The 12,117-nt window shown below is 40.8% G+C and overlaps 1 long non-coding RNA gene across 1 annotated transcript; it reads left to right on the top strand.

Moving 5' to 3' along the window:
* The first annotated feature begins 202 nt into the window (after nt 1–202).
* LOC121840571 lies at nt 203–9,780 on the top strand. Its single transcript, XR_006079695.1, has 3 exons — nt 203–523; nt 781–887; nt 8,272–9,780. It is a non-coding gene; the product is annotated as an uncharacterized LOC121840571 (long non-coding RNA).
* Nucleotides 9,781–12,117: the final 2,337 nt, after the last annotated feature.

Genomic DNA, 12,117 nt, shown 5'->3' with positions numbered 1-12,117 from the left:
AACCTCTAACCCTAAACCTCACCTTAATCCTAACCCCAACCCTAACCTTAGCCATAACCCTGACTTTAAAGGGAAATTTCATCGCTGCTCTTTCCCTGTAAATGTCTATTAATATGCTATTAACATATATGTGTCATAAAAATCGAGAATTTCCTCCCTACACGCAAATACGAGCATTTCTGCATCTCACTGGTCGAAATGGGCCATCTAAATTTCCTGGCTGTAAGCAAACCACAATATTCATAATTCATTGAGATTTCACGATGTAGTACCGCCCCTGTCAAGGTGGATCCAATTGAGAATGGGTATCAAAAGGTAGCTAGCTAATGATACTCCCTGGATTAGCCATTCATCCATAGAACGTCAGCTTGTAAATAACTATTTATTTTGTATTTTTGTGTAGAGAACAACTGTAACATTTTGTCATGGTGTGGTGCTCAGTACTTAGATGTGCAAACTACAAGCAACCACAGGCTGTTGGGGTAACATTTCATTGGTTACCTTACTAAGAAGTCAAGCAGAGGTAAAGTAGATAATTTAGCTAGCTAACTATATTTGTTTATCTAAACCCAAATCTAGTTTGCTTTCATTCTGGCTAGACATTCCAAAGCAAATCACTGTAATTAGCCAGCTAATCGGGCGATGTCATTTGTAACTTTGCAAGCTAACATTAGCTATGTTCGGTTACGTTAGCTACAGACTACCGGACCATATCTAACCGTTAGCTAGCTAACTAACTACCGCAGAGGCTAACATGACTGGCCTATGTGTTCTATTCAGAGTCCAATTCCATCAACATCTATAGCAGCATAAACATCGAGCTAAGCACCAGGACCCTTTGCTAAATCTTTCCATGACTCCATGATGAGCAAATAAATATACTGGAGGTAGGCATAAACATGGTCTGTGTCTCGCTGGTCATAGTTGGTGTGTTTTATAAGTAGACTATAACTTATAAAGTAGTTTTTCTGTGTTATGGAGGCTTAGTTGATTGTTTATGCAAAGCTTGAAGTCTAAATTGAAGAAAATCTGAGTTATTAGTAAGGAGGGAGTGGTGGTTTAAATTTGTGAAGTTTAGTATGCATTATCTATTGACACGAGGAGGATGGGTGAATATAGTACAGTGTTTGAGTGTGTACTGATGAACTAAAAGTAGTAAAATGTTGGCTAATCACTGACTGACTAGTGTATGTCCTACAGACGAATCATGCTGCTGCTCTTAGGAAAAAAATTGCAGTCAGAGTGCAGTATAACTGCAATTATTTTGCAATCACTGCATCCAAAATAGCACAGTTGACAGCAGTTACTGCACTTTTACTGCAGTTTTAATATATATATATATATATATATATTTTGTTAGGCCTGTAGACCCATTGGATGAAAGCTTTCAGCCAGGAACACGTTCAAGCTCAACATCATCTGACTCAGATGAGAAAAAGACTGCACATGGCTGGCAAGAGCCAAAGTGTATAGTCTATGAGTTAAAGGTCTGCTGCCATTGCCCAACACAAAACGAGGTTCACGCTGCTTGGAAGAATCAGCCAACACAACATCCATATTCATTTAGACTGATGTTGTAGTATAATATAGAATGCCTAGTATGCTCACAGCAGCGTTGTGGTATAGATATTGCTATCTATTGTGCCTTCGGAAAGTATTCAGACCCCTTGACTTTTACCAAATTTGGTTTGTAATGGATGTGAAATAGCTACAGTGCCTTGCGAAAGTATTCGGCCCCCTTGAACTTTGCGACCTTTTGCCACATTTCAGGCTTCAAACATAAAGATATAAAACTGTATTTTTTTGTGAAGAATCAACAACAAGTGGGACACAATCATGAAGTGGAACGACATTTATTGGATATTTCTAACTTTTTTAACAAATCAAAAACTGAAAAATTGGGCGTGCAAAATGATTCAGCCCCCTTAAGTTAATACTTTGTAGCGCCACCTTTTGCTGCGATTACAGCTGTAAGTCGCTTGGGGTATGTCTATCAGTTTTGCACATCGAGAGACTGACATTTTTTCCCATTCCTCCTTGCAAAACTGCTCGAGCTCAGTGAGGTTGGATGGAGAGCATTTGTGAACAGCAGTTTTCAGTTCTTTCCACAGATTCTCGATTGGATTCAGGTCTGGACTTTGACTTGGCCATTCTAACACCTGGATATGTTTATTTTTGAACCATTCCATTGTAGATTTTGCTTTATGTTTTGGATCATTGTCTTGTTGGAAGACAAATCTCCGTCCCAGTCTCAGGTCTTTTGCAGACTCCATCAGGTTTTCTTCCAGAATGGTCCTGTATTTGGCTCCATCCATCTTCCCATCAATTTTAAACATCTTCCCTGTCCCTGCTGAAGAAAAGCAGGCCCAAACCATGATGCTGCCACCACCATGTTTGACAGTGGGGATGATGTGTTCAGGGTGCTGAGCTGTGTTGCTTTTACACCAAACATAACGTTTTGCATTGTTGCCAAAAAGTTCAATTTTGGTTTCATCTGACCAGAGCACCTTCTTCCACATGTTTGGTGTGTCTCCCAGGTGGCTTGTGGCAAACTTTAAACAACACTTTTTATGGATATCTTTAAGAAATGGCTTTCTTCTTGCCACTCTTCCATAAAGGCCAGATTTGTGCAATATACGACTGATTGTTGTCCTATGGACAGAGTCTCCCACCTCAGCTGTAGATCTCTGCAGTTCATCCAGAGTGATCATGGGCCTCTTGGCTGCATCTCTGATCAGTCTTCTCCTTGTATGAGCTGAAAGTTTAGAGGGACGGCCAGGTCTTGGTAGATTTGCAGTGGTCTGATACTCCTTCCATTTCAATATTATCGCTTGCACAGTGCTCCTTGGGATGTTTAAAGCTTGGGAAATCTTTTTGTATCCAAATCCGGCTTATAACTTCTTCACAACAGTATCTCGGACCTGCCTGGTGTGTTCCTTGTTCTTCATGATGCTCTTCGCTTTTAACGGACATCTGAGACTATCACAGTGCAGGTGCATTTATACGGAGACTTGATTACACACAGGTGGATTGTATTTATCATCATTAGTCATTTAGGTCAACATTGGATCATTCAGAGATCCTCACTGAACTTCTGGAGAGAGTTTGCTGCACTGAAAGTAAAGGGGCTGAATAATTTTGCACACCCAATTTTTCAGGTTTTGATTTGTTAAAAAAATTTGAAATATCCAATAAATGTCGTTCCACTTCATGATTGTGTCCCACTTGTTGTTGATTCTTCACAAAAAAAATGTTTTATATCTTTATGTTTGATGCCTGAAATGTGGCAAAAGGTCGCAAAGTTCAAGGGGGCCGAATACTTTCGCAAGGCACTGTAGCTAGTTAGTGGTGGTGCGCGCTAAATAGCGTTTCAATCGGTGACGTCACCTGCTCTGAGACCTTGAAGTAGTGGTTCCCCTTGCTCTGCGGAAAAGGGCCGCGGCTTTTGTGGAGCGATGGGTAACGATGCTTCGTGGGTGACTGTTGTTGATGTGTGCAGAGGGTCCCTGGTTTGCGCCCGGATAAGGGCGAGGGGACGGTCTAAAGTTAGCATTATTCTAAAATTGATTAAATTATTCCCCACCCCCCATATATATATATATATATATATATATAAATATAAGAAATATAACATTTACATAAGTATTCAGACCCTTTACTCAGTACTTTGTTGAAGCGCCTTTGGCATCGAACTGGGTGTGACGCTACAAGCCTGGCACACCTGTTTTTGGGGAGTTTCTCCCATTCTTCTCTGCAGATCCTCTCAATCTCAGTCAGGATGAATGGGGAGTGTCGATACACAGATATTTTCAGGTCTCTCCAGAGATGTTCGATCGGGTTCAAGTCCAGGCTCTGGCTGGGCCACTCAAGGACATTCAGAGACTTATCCCAAAGCCACTCCTGCATTGTCTCGGATGTGTGCTTAGGGTCGTTGTCCTGTTGGAAGATGAACCTTCTCCCCAGTCTGAGGTCCTGAACGCTGTGGAGCAGGTTTTCATCAAGGATCTCTCTGTACTTTGCTCCGTTCATCTTTCTCCCGATCCTGACTAGTCTCCCAGGCCCTGCCACTGAAAAACACCCCCATAGCATGATGCTGCCACCACCATGCTTCACCGTAGGGATGGTGCCAGGCACCTCCAGACGTGACGCTTGGCATTCATGCCAAAGAGTTCAATCTTGGTTTCATCAGACCAGAGAATCTTCTTTCTCATGGTCTGAGAGTCTTTAGGTGCCTTTTGGCAAACTCCAAGCATGCTCTAATGTGCCTTTAACTGAGGAGTGGCTTCCGTCTGGCCACTCTACCATGAAGGCCTGATGGTGGAGTGCTGCAGAGATAGTTGTCCTTCTGGAAGGTTCTCCCATCTCCACAGAGGAACTCTTGAGCTCTGTCAGAGTGACCATTGTATTCTTGGTCACCTCCCCGACTAAGGCCCTTCTCCCCCGATTGCTCAGTTTAGCTGTGCGGCCAGCTCTAGGAAGAGTCCTGGTGGTTCCAAACTTCTTCCATTTAAGAATGATGGAGGCCACTATGTTCTTGGGGACCTTCAATACTGCAGAAATGTTTCGATGCCCTTCCCCAGTCTGTGCCTCAACAGACAGCCTGTCTCGTAGCCCTATGAACAATTCCTTCTTGGTTTTTGCTCTGACAACTGTTGGACCTTATGTGTGTGTGTGCGTATGTGTGTGCCTTTCCAAATCATGTCCAATCATTTCAATTTACCACAGGTGGACTCCGATGAAGTTGGCCAGAAATGCTGTTGTGAGCATACTAGGCCAGCATCCCGGAGTCACCTCTTCATTGTTGATGTTGAGACTGGTGTTTTGCGGGTACTATTTAATGAAGCTGCCAGTTGAGGACTTGTGAGGCATCTGTTTCTCAAACTAGACACTCTAATGTACTTGTCCTCTTGGTCAGTTGTGCACCGGGGCCTCCCACTTCTCTTTCTATTCTGGTTAGTGCCAGTTTGAGCTGTTTTGTGAAGGGAGTAGTACACAGCGTTGTACGAGATTTTCAGTTTCTTGGCAATTTCTCGCTTGGACTAGCCTTCATTTCTCAGAACAAGAATAGGCTGACGAGTTTCAGAAGAAAGTACTTTGTTTCTGGCCATTTTGAGCCTGTAATCAAACCCACAAATGCTGATGCTCCCGATACTCAGGCCAACACAACGTGCCATTGGAACACAGGAGTGATGGTTGCTGGTAATGGGCCTCTGTACACCTATGTAGATATTCCATAAAGAATCTGCGGTTTCCAGCTACAATAGTAATTTACAAAATTAACAATGTCTACACTGTGTTTATGATCTATTTGATGTTATTTTAATGGACAAAACATGTGCTTTTTAAAAAAAAACAAGGACATTTCCAAGTGACCCCAACCTTTTGAACGGTAGTGTACTGTATAAAAACATAAAGATATATATTATACAACTTTTGAAGTTAATGCAATGCCATTGTTAAGTGAGAATCACTCTGGAGAAGGGTGGAACAGCTCCTATGGATGTGAGCATGAAACAGATTTTAAATTCATTGTCTAGTGATATGAAGAACCATTTCAAAGTAGAAAGGTGTAGGCAAGAGATTTGGGGAAAAATACAGAAAATGTCACGTTCTGACCTTCGTTCCTTTATTATGTATTTTGTGTTAGTTTGGTCAGGGCGTGAGTTGGGGTGGGTAGTCTATGTTCTTTTTTCTATGTTGTGTTTATGTGTTTGGCCTGGTATGGGGTGGCAGGGTAGCCTAGTGGTTAGAGCGTTGGACTAGTAACCTGAAGGTTGCAAGTTCAAACCCCCGAACTGACAAGGTACAAATCTGTCGTTCTGCCCCTGAACAGGCAGTTAACCCACTGTTCCTAGGCCGTCATTGAAAATAAGAATTTGTTCTTAACTGACTTGCCTAGTTAAATAAAGGTAAAATAAAAAAATAAAATAAAAATGGTTCTCAATCAGAGGCAGGTGTCGTTCGTTGTCTCTGATTGAGAATCATACTAAGTTAGCCTCTATTCCCCATTTTAGTTGTGGGTGATTATTTTCTGTTTAGTGTTTCTTCATCACCTTACGGGACTGTTTCGTTTTTTCACGTTGTTGTTTTGTTCGGTGTTCAGTTGTTTACCACGCTGCGCATTGGTCCTCCTCTTTTTCCACCAACGACAGCCGTTACAGAGAATGTCTAACTCCTTGACAACGACACGTTGGTCTTTAACTGCTTTAGCCGAAGTAAGAAAACGGGATGAGAAATTATTTCCCGGGGAATCATGACAAGACATTGCAGAGAGATAAAGATCGTTTGAGAGCGCTTGGTGAACAAATAAGGGTCGTAAAAACAGACTTGGCTCCAACATGTGGACCCTTTGTTCCCTCAATCTACCCTCACACTGAGTTGCGCTTGCAGATCGGGTTTCAAGCATCTGGTCAGCATTGCCTGGCATTGAGTCAACAAATACTGACAGCGGTGACGAACAATGTCTTAGGCCAACCAGAACACAGGCTGTAAAAGGAAGTAAAGACAAACCTCTGGTGACTGTAATCACACACAAATCAGCATCTCCAAAACAGTTGGATGAATTGTCAAAACTGTTGAAACATCCATGAGACATGGGTATTAAAATATGGGACATGGGTATAGTTGAAAAGACACATTCTGCTGACATGTTGTTCATACTGATTGTTGGAACAAATGGTCAACTGTGTTGGAGGCTCCTATCATCATCTCACTACACCATGTAATCCAATTACTCTGATGCTTCCTCCAGAAACCACATTACTAGAACACGACTGTTGTGAGTTGGTTTTGGATCAGCTCTCTGATGGGTTTATTAAGAGTCATCCGTTGGAAAACCCTGCGTTTATCTTATACACAGACGGATCAAGAATTGTGGAGCAGTGTGTGAGGATGGCAGGCTGGCCAGTTACTACAATGGACAATGTGATAGTGACAGGCATGTTACCTGCAGGAACATGAGCACAGGTGGCAGAATTGGTGGCATTGACAGAAGCATGCAAACAAGCTGAAGGAAAAACAGCTAATAAATACACAAATTCAAGGTATGCTTTTGGTGTTACCCATGATTTTGGGAAAATATGGAAAAACAGACGATTCATGGGAGTTCCTGTGAAGAATGGACCAGAGGGGATGGTTCTACTGAATGCTCTCCAGTTATTGGACAAGTTGAATTTTGGAAATGAAAGCACATGGAAAACTCTTTACCGACGAGAGTAAAGGTAATGATCTGGCTGACAGAGCTGCCAAGGCAAATATCAAGAGAACATCTCTGTCACCTAAACTGATTAGGACATACATCTTGGATACATTGCAACACATTAGAGACATGCCAAGCAGTGCACCAAAAGATGAAGTGTGGGAATTGATGGCTGCAGGATGCAAACTCAATCAAGAAGGTGTGTGGAAATACAACCGGAGATGTGTAGCGCCAAATGCACTCCTACCCTACCTGGTGACACAGATCCACTCTTTGGGACACATAGGTGTGGACAATATTGTTTATTGTTTTTGTGGGCAAATGGTGGAATCCTGGTGTGCAGAAAGAGGCTGAGGCTGTTGTGGCGAATTGCAACATTTGTATGGAAAACAACACCAAGGGCCGAGTAAAAGTACAGACACGACGAGCGCCTGTCCCACCAGGAACCTTCAGACATCTACAGCTTGATTACCTCACGCTGCCCAAATGTAAAGGACACGAAGATGTGCTGGTCGTTCTTGATTGTTTCTCACGATGGACTGAAGCCTACCCTACTAAGAATGGAACTGCACAGCACACAGCTAAAATTCTGATTTGAGAAATCGTAGACAGAAAAAGAGTCGTGGGGAATAACTCCCGAGGGGGGACATGACGTAATACCAAGACAGTGGGTGATGGTAAAAAAAATATGTAACAGACACATTAGGGACAAAATGAGAAGGTCCTTATCAAGTTTTGCTCATAACGAGTTAAAGTCCAGGGAAAATCACAATGAATACATGTCACTCATTGCAAGGTTGTCCATTTTGATAACAAAGTGGAGCCTGGAGAATAAAGAACTGATTGATTAGCAATCGGGGGCCAATCTCGGGTGAAGAAGCATAGTAAGATGATCAAAACTTGATAAGCTTCTATGTTGTATATCGCAGTCATCATATTAGGGATATCTAGGTGAAATGTCCAACTTTTTCCTGAACATTGGGACATGCTTACTTAGGGAAATCTATGTGAAATATAATTTTCTCTTGAAACAAGGACATGTCACTTTCACTCTTTTGTTTCCTTTGTTGCAGGTTATGAGAATTACCATCTGAAGCTGAAGCAATATTCCTTGACCCAAGGACTGTACTTGACATGATACAAGATCAACGGTGAAGTGTTCATTAGTGAAGTCCTTATCAACCAGTGGAACAGAAGAAGAATTCCTCACTACCGGCAGACTGTCCAAACATAATTTCTAATAGTTATCTATGTGGGACTGATACTAGTGTGGAAGAGCTGGTCACTTTTAAAATACTTGCTAATTGGACAATTTAATATTATTGTCTTCCTGCTTATACATGATGCGGTAGGAATCGTAAGCGACATCATCATTACACATGTCAATACTTATTTTATATAACTTTGTTTGAAATCTATTTCTTATTGTAAAGCAAGTAGAATATGCCCTTTGTGTTTTATAGAAATGCAAGGTGTTTAATGTGAATGATTTTATGCTTACTGCTAATGTTTTTTATACTTTCTATTTTTTCATGTTTTCTATTGTTTTCTAAAAATACATTTAAAGTATATTTATTTTTAAAATGGTCTAGGGGGGAGTGTAAGAATATTTAGAAGATAAATACACAATGCAGAGGACGAGAGGTCAATAGAGTACTAACGGTCAAGAGGACTAAAAGCCAATAGAGTACTTACGGTCAAGAGGACTAAAAGCCAATAGAGTACTAACGGTCAAGAGGACTAAAAGCCAATAGAGTACTTACGGTCAAGAGGACTAAAAGCCAAAAGAGTACTAACGGTCAAGAGGACTAAAAGCCAATCGAGTACTAACGGTCAAGAGGACTAAAAGCCAATAGAGTACTAACGGTCAAGAGGACTAAAAGCCAATAGAGTACTTACGGTCAAGAGGACTAAAAGCCAAAAGAGTACTAACGGTCAAGAGGACTAAAAGCCAATCGAGTACTAACGGTCAAGAGGACTAAAAGCCAATAGAGTACTAACGGTCAAGAGGACTAAAAGCCAATAGAGTACTTACGGTCAAGAGGACTAAAAGCCAATAGAGTACTAACGATCAATGGAAATTGTGTTTTTTTCTGTAGTAGGGCATTAATGATCAATGGGTGTCACGAGAATTTTCAATCCCAATGATAATAACAATCAATCAATAGCTTTGACAAAATCCCTGAGGTTTATAAAACCATGGGTTTAATAATAATTAGTCAAAGACTCAGCTTATGCAAAAGGTCAGTACAGTTTATTCACGAGAACGTTCTAAACTAAATAATAGAAAAACATCCATTTTATTGCTGCGCACATACTTCCACACACAAACAGTAGGTATCCTACGCACATACTGTATCACTACCCAGCCGACAAAGATTAGGGAGACCTTGAGACGTACTCCCTGTCCTCTCCCAAATCTCTAGTCAGGTCGGTACCGAATTTTGCTCAGACAGTCTGTGTTTAAGATACGATAAAGACATATTGTACATATACATTGTTTTACCCTAATTCTGACTAAAACTACACTCACAGATATATAATTTTACTGACTAAAACTACACACATAATTAGTGTCACGTTCTGACCTTTATTTCCTTTGTTTTGTATTCATTATTTAGTATGGTCAGGGCGTGAGTTGGGGTGGGCAGTCTATGTTTGATTTTCTATGATTTGGGGATTTCTATGTTTCGGCCTAGTATGGTTCTCAATCAGAGGCAGGTGTCATTAGTTGTCTCTGATTGAGAATCATACTTAGGTAGCCTGGGTTGCACTGTTTGTTTGTGGGTGATTGTCTATGTTGATTGCTTGTTTCAGCACAGTTCGCATTAGCTTCACGGTTGTTATTTAGTTTATTGTTTTTGTATAGTGTTTCAGTGTTCAGTGTTTTCTTTATTAAAATTCATGATGAACACATACCACGCCGCATTTTGGTCCTCAGATCCTTCTCTCCTCATCAGATGAAGAGGAGGACGACCGTGACAATTAGAATAATTTCATGATTCTAATCAATTTTATACAATTATATGGTTTGAGGGTGGAATATTCTAATCATTAATTTAAACATTTAAATTCCATTATCAATGGGTCAGAGACATGGGAGTCCGGGACTCATAGCTACATGGTAAGTTCTCATTGGTCCAAATTGTTTATACATTGAGCCTGAAATATGATACTTGTTATTTGGCCATTGTCCCAGCTAATTGCAAGGAATTCTAATTGGTCAACCACAGGCTAGGGTTGGGTTATAAAACTACATCCTGTCCCTTTGTTCTGTGGAGAGAATCATTGAGGAGAGAATCACTGAGGACCGGGGAGAATGAGCATCTACCTCCCCGCATGATTTGTTCTCTTTGAATAAACCTATTTTCCTCCCCCTGGTTTGCTTTGGGGTCTGTGTTATTGAAGAGTAACATCAACAGCTAACACATTCAACAAATACAACTGGTGTAGACTTTGCAGTGAAGTGCTTGCTTACGAAACTTTCCCAACGATGCAGAGTTTAAAGAATAATAATTCAAAATTTAATGGTAACTAACAGAAGGGGAATAAAATAAAATACACAAGAATGGAGCTATATACAAGGAGTTGAGGTAGATATGTACACGAAGGCAGGGTAAAGTGACTACGCATCCGGATAGATAGTAATAAGAGCAAAATAAACAAGAGAGTAGCAGCGGCAAATGATGAGTGTAAAAGTGTATGTATGTTTGTGTTGTGTCGGTATGCGAGTGTGTGTTTTAAGAGTGAATACGTATGTAGTGTTTGAATGTGTGAGAGATTTGTGTAGGACTGACAGTGTGTGTGTGTGTATATGGTGTGTATATAAAAATCGAATGAGTGTGCGTAGGGTCAGTGCAAGATAGAGTCATTGTAGATCATTTGGGTACCATTAATTGACTATTTAGCAGTCTTATGGCTTGGGGGTAGAAGCTGTCTCGGAGCTGTTGGTCCGAGAGCCGATGCTCCGGTACAGTTTGCCGGACGGTAGCAGAGTGAACAGTCTATGGCAATTTTTTTGGGCCTTCCTCTGACAACACTTGATTGAAAATGAATTACAGAACCCTGAATCAATACTTTGTAGAAGCACCTCTGGCAGCGATTACAGCTGTGAGTCTTTCTGGGTAAGTTTCTAAGAGCTTTTCACAACTGGACTATGCAACATTTGCCCATTATTCTTTTCAAAATTCTTCAAGCTCTGTCAAATTGATTGTTGATCATTGCTAGAAAACAATTCTCAGATCTTACCTTAGATTTTAAAGTAGATTAAAGTCAATACTGTAATTTAGCCACTCAGGAACTTTCACTGTCTTCTTGGTGAGCAACTACAGTGTATATTTAGCCTTGGGTTTTATGTTATTTTCCTGCTGAAAGGTGAATCCTTCTCCAAGTGTCTGGTGGAAAGCAGACTGAACCAGGTTTTCTAGGATTTTGCCTGTGTTTAGCTCCATTTAGTTTATTTTTTATCCCCCCAAAACTCCCCATTCCTTAATGATTACAAGAATACCCATAACATGATGCAGCCATCACTATGCTTGAAAATATGGAGAGTGGTACTCAGTAATGTGTTGGATTGGATTTGCCCCAAACAAACACTTTGTATTCAGGATAAAAAGTTAATTGCTTTGCCACATTATTTGCAGTATTACTTTAGTCTGTTGTTGCAAACAGGATGCATGTTTAGGAATATTTTTAATCTGTGCATGCTTCCTTCTTTTCACTGTCAATTAGGTTAATATTGTTGAGTAACTGCAATGTTGTTAATCTATCCTCAGGTTTCATCCATCACAGCAATTAAGCTCTGTAACTGTTTAAGTCAGCATTGTCCTTATGGTGAAATCCCTGAGTGGTTTCTATCCTCTCTGACAACTGAGTTAGGAAGCATGCCTGTATCTTTGTAGTGACTGGGTATATTGATA

This window comes from Oncorhynchus tshawytscha, linkage group LG23 (assembly GCF_018296145.1).
Source record: "Oncorhynchus tshawytscha isolate Ot180627B linkage group LG23, Otsh_v2.0, whole genome shotgun sequence".
NCBI lineage: Eukaryota > Metazoa > Chordata > Actinopteri > Salmoniformes > Salmonidae > Oncorhynchus > Oncorhynchus tshawytscha.
Note: the sequence above shows the minus strand (reverse complement) of the source record. Positions and strands in the feature narration are given on the sequence as shown.